Source organism: Myxine glutinosa, chromosome 7 (assembly GCF_964187855.1).
Source record: "Myxine glutinosa chromosome 7, kmMyxGlut1.1, whole genome shotgun sequence".
Classification (NCBI taxonomy): Eukaryota; Metazoa; Chordata; class Myxini; order Myxiniformes; family Myxinidae; genus Myxine; species Myxine glutinosa.
Genome location: NC_136267.1, coordinates 162,609,592 through 162,618,699, shown reverse-complemented (window position 1 = coordinate 162,618,699; position 9,108 = coordinate 162,609,592). Strand labels below are relative to the sequence as shown.

General features: G+C 47.5%; 1 protein-coding gene across 10 annotated transcripts in view; it reads left to right on the top strand.

The window, feature by feature from the left end:
• The first annotated feature begins 7,366 nt into the window (after positions 1–7,366).
• LOC137431794 (uncharacterized) overlaps positions 7,367–9,108 on the top strand; it is a 137,945-nt gene continuing 136,203 nt past the window's right edge. For 8 of the 10 annotated variants that reach the window (XM_078782473.1, XM_078782472.1, XM_078782478.1 and 5 more), the window contains exon 1: positions 7,368–7,676. The gene's annotated coding sequence lies outside the window, so the exon portion shown is untranslated. Of the gene's footprint in view, positions 7,677–7,754; positions 7,948–9,108 lie in introns of those variants that run through there. The other 2 variants (XM_078782476.1, XM_068123502.2) reach the window with 2 other exon arrangements.

Here is a 9,108-nt window from a genome sequence, read left to right as displayed (position 1 = left end):
CGCGAAGCCCGGCACGCACCGAGGGCCCGATTCGGCTATAAGTCGCTCTAACCGCTAACCCGGTTACCGTCGATGCCTCACCTGGATGCTTACATGCATACGCTACCCCTTGCTTGCTCATACCTCCAGCCGTTCCCATGCTCCTCGTACCTTTCCTTACACACCCAGGTACACTCATTCCGTTTATTGTTGCTTCAATTTGCTCACTCCGAGCATCCATCCGGTTCCCCATTACCCCCATTTGGTTTCCCATTACCCCCATTTGGCCCTCCAATCGCTCACCCTGAGCATCCATCCGGTTCCCCATTACCCCCATTTGCCCCATAAGGGCCCCCATCATTCTGCTTTCCATTTGTTCCATAATGTCGTTTTCTTTCTGCATTTCCACCATGAATTGGGCCATGAGGGCTTGCATTTGGGCCACCGTTGGTAGTACAAAGGGTGCGGCCGCAGCTGCCCCAACCTCGTGCGCGAGAGCGCCATTTTGTGCGTCTGAAACCTCCGCAACCACATTGCCATTTTTCTCCTCCTCCCTTTCCTCCACATACATTTCCCCGAGGTCCTGGGTCGATTCCACCCTGTCTATCTCTCCCACCGACATCCGATCGCCTTGATTGTCCATGGCGCGATCTCAAAATTCGGGTTTTATAAAACAAAATAAATTTCGGCAGCTTGTAATTTTGAGCGTGTTAAGCGCGCTTCGGGTCCGATCTCACTCCTCGACACCAATTGTTACAGACAATAGTACAATTGGTGTCCCAAAATTTGGGCCTAACAAATTTAGTCCCAGGTCCGAATCCCACTCCTGACACCAAATTGTTACAGACGCGGTTTAGATGTTATGATGGGCCGAGCGGATGGTCCAACCGCGACCGAACAGTTACTCCCCGATTAGAACCCAAACGTTGGCCGGATCGCACCACAGATATTCAATCGGGAAACCTCTAAAGCGACCGAAAGAGAAGGAAAAAGAGAAGAAGACAGAGTACGGAGGAAGAACAGATTTATTATACACACACAAGCAATGGATGGAAGAAGCAGTCACACAGCGAATCGTTAAATTACACTACTCAATTTACTTAACCCCAGGACAACGATTAGGACAGACGACGTTCACACTTACACGGGGGGAATTGCAGGCAGGGATGGCGGAGGTGGGTTGCTGGAGAGGGAGGCAGGGTCGGAGGTAGCAGCTCTCAATCCTTCGCGTTTTTGGCGGGAAAACCCTCGGTCGCGTCGAGCTGCTGATACTGTAGACATCACGCGCTGGCTCGGTCACACCTGCTCCTCTCCTTCTGGTGGAGCCGTCTCCCTCCTCTCAGCGCGTCTCTCCAAAGGTTGTTTCCTTTCCAAGTACCTCTCCTTTTTGGCTTGGAGCGTCTCTCCTCTCACAGCTCACAGCTCAGCTCACAGCTCCTCTCGCATGTCACCTCTTCGCTCATCTCCCATCTGGTGAAGCAGTCCCTTCCAGTCGCTTTTATCACTCGGGGCGGAATCAAGCCGCCGGCTGCGAGGGCACGCCTACCGGGTCGCTAACCGCGGTGCTGGTTGGCTGTTAGGGCTGTCCGATTCCTCCTTTGATCAGGACGACGTGCCACGCCTGTGAGTTGGCGGCTCCTACCCCCCCTCTTCTCCGAGATGAGCACATGGGCAATGGCGGCTTGCGGGATTGAACACCACTCGCACCCCTTTTGAAAGGAACTTTGGAGAGCGGAGATGTTTGGGGAAATTGAAAGGGCCTACGCTTATTTTGTTTGATACAATGCAAAGTCAATCTAGTGGGAAACACATATTTAGCCTACATAGAATAAGGAAATACACTATTTAAAAAGATATATCGTGGCCTGTGTGTAAGTTTCATGGAATTAACTAGGAGGACGGCTGCGACCATTATTTACATTACGAGGGTGTTACACACAACAAAACCATACTTTTCACATTCGTTACACTTCCTCCAAAATTGTTACACTTCTCAAAAACCGTTACACTTCTCAAATTCGTTACACTTCTCAAAACCGTTACACTATGTATATATATATATATATATATATATATATATATATATATATATATATATATATATATATATATATATATATATATATACGTATATATATATATATATATATATATATATAATTATATATATATATATATATATATATATATATATATATATATATATATATATATATATATATATATATATATATATATTGTAACGGATTTGGGAAACTGTGCACTTTGTGTAATTGATTGTAAATATACCCCCTTGTAAATAATGTAATGATTGTTTATAAATACCTCCATTTGTGTAAAGATGATAGGTCGTCCTTTATTTAGTCCATCGCACACACGTAGGCCACCATAGAACCTCTCTGTAGTTATTTCTTTATTATGTGTATCAGTTAAGGCTGTGTCTCCACTAGTTGACCTTGCGCTGCACCAAATGAAATAAGATAGAGCCCCATTGCCAACTGCATTGCCTCCATTGCCAACTGCATTACCAACTGCATTCTCCGCCATTCAACATGTGCTCCAACTCGGAGAAAAAGGGCGTGGCCCCACCTCGTCATCAAGGGTGGAGCCCCCGAACAACCAACCAGAGATCAGGGGTATGGCTTGAGAGGCATGACCAAGAAACATCGAGCAGGTTCGCGTAGATTCGAGGGTGTGGCCTATATAACCCGTTGCGCGGAGCCACCACTAGGAGAGTTGAGGAGTTCCGTGGCAAGCAGTTCTGCAAAGAGAGTTTGGGGGAGGTGCTTGCGCAGGTGGCGGTCCTGCTGAGAGCTTCGGAGGACGTACGAGGCCTGAGAGACGCCGCCCCTGCACGTGAAGCCCTGATGCGCTGCTGCGCACAAAACCTGCTGTGTGAACCTGATTGTGGGGGAGTTGGCGGCCGTTCACCTCCAGCCTGCCGTTCGGCCCGGACCTGAACCTTCCTCTCCTTCCAGCCATTCGTTCCTGCCTTCATTCCCCATTCGTGTGAGTCTGCCTGTCATCTGTCCTTTGTGTTGTCTGGGGCATAAGTTTAGCCTGTATAAGTAAGAATTGCTCTGTGTCCTTCTGCTCCTTCCATTCCCTGTAAATTACTTCATTCTTCTTTTCTTCCTTTAGTCTTGTGTAAATGATAATAAATATTTGTTCTTCCTACCTTTGCCTCCTTCTTCATGCTCATCCGATCGTCTTAGTCTTTTACCTATTGATATACGTGGCACGATTTGGCCAACGCTCAGGATCGGGTTAGTCCTTGATAAATGGCTCGAACTTCGGGTTGCTAAAACCGCTCGGCAACTAGTCCATCTAAAACCGTGGTTCGAGCGGGAGTCCCTTTCCTGCGTCACGGTCAGGAGTGGCACTCAGGTCCTTGGGACTTTTCATTGACCAATTACCCTGGCTGCTCCCGACTGGAGGGAGCGTTGGGATTCCCAGGACTCACGTCGGTCAGTTATAGACAAGGGGCTAACCCCCCTTGGTAAGGGGAAAAGGCCGACGTTGAGATCCGTAACAAGATATATATCAATATATATATATATTTATATATAAGTTCAAAACACACCTGGTCACAAGTGTGCCGCACTGACCGGGTCCTCAGTCGAGGTCCTCAGCATCATCCCGTTTCGGCCCTTCAACCTCGATACGGTCAGCTAAGGTGGGCCAGCAGGGGCACGTACACATCCACATGCAGCAACTGCACCTGGATGCGTACATACCCCCAGCCCCAGCCAGTGCGAACAACAACAACAACAACAACAACAACAACACCTCCACATCCAGAATTCACAGCACAAAACAAACATGGTGGAACACTCAAACACCCACCTTTATACCCTTCACCACTCACCAACAAAACACACCAGATCATTCATACACACACATACACACCCATACACACACATACATACAGAACACCAACCAAACAACCACCTACACTTACATCATACACCACCCAACACACAAAAACACACACTCATGCAAAAATTCATTCATGCAAAAACACACACCCTCACCCACTCACTCATATACACAAAATAAGAAATAATAATGGTAACAAAAAAATTTAAAAATAAATAAATAAAACCACACACACACAACCAACCTACACCGCTCGACGTGCCTCCATAAACTTCCTCCATATCCAAAATGAGCCTTTCAAGGCAACCTGGGCCACCTTGTCACACATCCTCCTTCTTTCTGTATATATATATTGTATATATTTCTGTATGTATATATTGTATATATTTCTGTATTTCTGTATATACCTTACGTGCCTCCATAAACTTCCTCCATATCCAAAATGAGCCTTTCAAGGCAACCTGGGCCACCTTGTCACACATCCTCCTTCTTTCTATATATATATATATTGTTGCGGATCTTCGAAGCCCGTTCCTGTTACAAAGGGGAGATTAAGCCCCTTTTTCCCTCTGGGTCTTCGAAACCGCGAGACCGAGTCGCCACTTCCGGGCATACGTGGAAAAGAGTTTCGGGACAATTTCACACGTACCTTGAGTACCCACGCCGCAGCGGAAGCGGGGATCGAGTCTCGCACGAACCACGCGTGATTGAGTACGCCCGAGCGGATTGCGTACCACGTGACTCCTGCTGTTACCTTTCTATAGAACCCGATTAGAGCGATCTAATTCGTACCATGCGAGACCAATGGTGGAAAAGACGAAAACGGTCGAATCAGAAGGAATAACAGGATTTATTGACACTAGTTACAGGGATTTGAAGAAGGAAAGGGACACAGGGCAGACTTAATCAATCTTATACTTATCACCAGACAATGGGCCCACTTACACACACAGGGAGATGGAGGAAGAATGTTCACGCCCAAACACGCCTGCTTCGGCCGCTCCAGGAACAGCTCACCCGGTCGTGGCCCTCTGGCGGTCACAGCACGTATCCCGGCGAAGGCAGGCAAGAGGGGAAATCCTCGCAGCGCATATTCAAGCAAAGGCAGGCAGGAGGAAAATCGCGCGTCTGTGGCCCGGCGCGGGTCGTCTTTTACAGCGCGATTAATACTGCGCAGAGCGCGGGGAGCAGGGCAAAGTTCGTATACAACGGGATTATTCAGTTCATACGATATGACTCAAATACTGACGCGCGTTCCCAACTCATCTGTACTCATCGGCGTCTCCTCCACTCATCTCCCAACTGAACTGAACTGCCCTGAACCCCATTCCACTCAACTGGGAACTCGAACCGAACTCTTCCTCGACTCATCTGAGGTGGGGGGGGGGGGGGGGGGGCTCGGAGCCGGGTTATATGGCCCCGCCCCAGCCCGGCTCGAATGTTCCAAAACCCCGCCTCTGCCGCAGTGGTAAGCCACTCCCCTCGAGCCCTGATTGGCGGCTCGTGCTGACCGATGGCTCCTCCTCCGCCTTCCTTCGGCCTCGGTCGACTTGTTCAGGCCTGCCGCGTGGTATTTCGCGCCTAAACCAAAAGCATTGAAGCACCAAAAGGACACCTAATTTTCATTATCCTAATCAACGCAAAACTAACACAGGAAAAGGACTACGCTCACATTTACTAAGAAATAACTGAACTATCGCGAGGCTACATGTTGTGGTGTAACTAACTAAGAGGGGAAAGTAACCTTTATTACAAAACCGCAACAATATATATATATATATGAGAAAAACTGTTTCAAATGGAGCACCTCGTCGCTATTAGAGCATTATTGCATCAGAAGTGTGAAGTGTAAATGTGAATTGTTGGTCCCAGCTTGCTGGCTCGATGACAGAAGACACCATTTGCATTTTTTCCGCCTTTCCACATCCCATTTAGAATCTAATGCTGGCACAGGCAACTCGTATAGAACGTTGCTTCCAGCAGGGCCACCCAGCAATAATTCTCTAATGTTCATTACCTTCACCACCGAAGGTCAACGGAGGTTGTATTTACACCCTTGTTTGTTTCTTTGTCTGGCTGTTTGTCTGTGAGCACGATTTCACAAAAAGTTGTGGAAGGATTCGGCTGAAACTTGGTGGACAGCTTGGGACATTATATTAGGTGTGCGTCAAGGGTTAGGGGTCCAAATCCAGATCCGGATACCAGCATTTCTCAAGTGATTCTTCATCATTGATTGAGAGGGCCAAAAAGCGATTTATATCACGTTATCTCAAAAAGTTAAAGACAGATTTGAACGAAACTTGGTGGATTAGTTGGGCAGGTGACCAGAACACGCTAATTGGATATTGATTGAGGTCCGAATCCAGATCCGGCCGATACAAAACGTAAACTGTTCAGGCTGGCGGAGGTCTGCAGCATGATGTTGTAGTTGTTATTGCAATTATATTCAGGAAATACTTTATATATATATAATATATATATATAGATGGATTTGGACGAAACTTGTTGGACAGGTTGTGTGTGTGACAAGGAAGAATTGATTCAATTTTGGTGAAGATCCGGATTCGGATCCAGGTAGTATAATTTTTTAAATGTGATTCTTCACCTTCGAGTGATGTGGCCAACCAGGTGGAGGTATGCTCACTAATGAGTGTCGTTCTCGTTTTCTTCGTGTAACCCCCACATGGAGTGGCCTTCTGGCTTTGTGGGGCAATATCCCATAATAAATAAACAAATAAATAAAAACAAGCCTTCCTGGGAAGTCCCTGAATCCATTGTTGTGGATTTACGGAAATTCGTTCCAAGTTATAAATATAACATGACAGAGAGAAACAGCTCCTTTTATAATACGGTTGAAGATTTGTTATAAATTCACCAAATCTTACATATCCGACTCCATGGTATAATGGAGTAAGTGTAATGACATCATTGTCTGGGGATTTGCGCCGTGGATTATGCAGTCTCGCTCGCAGCACGCTTTACATCACCACATGAAAACCGAGCCGTGAGCGCTCGGTGCGACGTGCACTCGTGACGTGCGATGGAAGCATCACGTGACCTCAGGAAGGCTTCATCGCAATTCTGGGTGAAAATTCAAGTTTATTTTATGAACATTCCAGAGGAGTGACGCGAAGCCTTCCCTCAGCAGCCATAAACGTGCCGTGCTTCCCGAGCTGTGCTGTTGCTTCCAAGGTCCAAGACCAATCACACCCACTCTAAATATACCATGTTCCCGCGTTTACTAAACTACAAACTCTTTTAGTCCTGTTTTCATTGGCTTGGTATGCAAAAGGTAGGACAAATGAATTATATCCTCTAAACGGGTCAAGGTACAATATAATGATTTTTAATTGTGGGAAATGTTGTTTGAAAGTAACATTTGGTGTAAAAAAAAAAATCTTAATTTTCAACACGGCAAAGGGAACCAGCGAACTGCGTACGAACTCACCATCCAAAATGGACGACCCGATGACGTAGGTGCACGTGAACATACGTCAGATAAATCGTGATTAGGGGCAGCGCGAGGCGCGGGCGGGAAAGTCTCTCCGGGACAGCGCTCCTCGCAGTCCACTCATCTCGAACGTCGGGTCGATCCAATTTGCCATGAATTGGTGAATCTTCTTCTTCCTCCATTTGTATATCTTCCTCTTCTCCCCTTTGGCCTTGCGCGAAGCTCCTCCCTCCTCCTCTTCCATCATCCCTCCCTGCTCACTCTGCCAGCTGCTTCGTAACGGGATCTGTCTCGCTCGGGGATCTTTCTTTGCATTATTTTAAATTCACATCCTCACCGTGCGACTATTCACAGCCATACAGAGCAGGTAAGGAATGTTTGATTTATTCTTTCTCCGCTCTTACTTTTAAGCGGTCGTTCATTCGTTGCTCGCACGGAAAGAATAAAAAAGTTTTCATTTCCTCCCTCGCTCGATACGAATAGCGACTCGGCCGCCGCAGCTTCCTCGATAGTTTGCTCCCGGTTCTGGGTTTTCTCTGTTTATCCCATTTTGAGGCTCCTTCTTCGGCCTAGTGCACGGGCTCACTTGAGGGACCTGGTCGTCCCTTCACCATCTCTTCCGTAGCTCGGTTGATGAGGTGAGGCGTCTGTGCTGACTTACTTTGGGGGGGGGGGGGGGGGGATGGATGAGGAGGCGAGGATGACGTCCATGGGTCGATGGGGAGTCCCAGGGTGTGTTCTCAACCAAGCAGCTCGCTAGCGCTTGCCAAGCCGGCCGTTCCGTATCTATTGGTTCCAATGGAGTTCTTGAGGCACTTTGCGAGCGCCGTAAGATAAACTTGGTAACAAACGTGTGATGTGTACACAGGGCGTGGCGTCTGTCTTTATCTAAACCAACTTTGGTTTTCTTTTCATTTTCCCCCTGCTGCTCGCACTTCTTCCCATTATTTCAAAATTCCCACGTTATCTCCGCCGGGAGTCCATTTGCATCAACAATTGCTTCATTCCTTGAGGATTTGTCATCAACATCAGGATTCAAAAGGCGATGTTATATTAATTAAACCGACCAACTGAGATCATCGTGTGTGTGTGTGTGTGTGTGTGTGTGTGTGTGTGTGTGTGTGTGTGTGTGTGTGTGTGTGTGTGTGTGTGTGTGTGTGTGTGTGTGTGTGTGTGTGTGTGTGTGTGTGTGTGTGTGTGTGTGTTGGTGGAGCTGTGTGTTTTGGTGGAGCTGTGTGTGTTGGTGGAGCTGTGTGTGTGTGTGTGTGTGGTGTTGGAGCTGTGTGTGTGTGTGTGTTGGTGGAGCTGTGTGTGTGTGTGTGTGGTGTTGGAGCTGTGTGTGTGTGTGTGTTGGTGGAGCTGTGTGTGTGTGTGTTGGTGGAGCTGTGTGTGTGTGTGTTGGTGGAGCTGTGTGTGTGTGTGTTGGTGGAGCTGTGTGTGTGTGTGTGTGTGTGTGTGTGTGTGTGTGTGTGTGTGTGTGTGTGTGTGTGTGTGTGTGTGTGTGTGTGTGTGTGTGTGTGTGTTGGTGGTGGAGCTGTTTATGTGTGTGTGTTGGTGGAGCTGTTTATGTGTGTGTGTTGGTGGAGCTGTTTATGTGTGTGTGTTGGTGGAGCTGTTTGTGTGTGTGTGTTGGTGGAGCTGTTTATGTGTGTGTGTTGGTGGAGGTGTGTGTGTGTGTGTGTGTGTTGGTGGAGCTGTTTATGTGTGTGTGTTGGTGGAGCTGTTTATGTGTGTGTGTTGGTGGAGGTGTGTGTGTGTGTGTGCGTTGGTGGAGCTGTTTGTGTGCGTTGGTGGAGCTG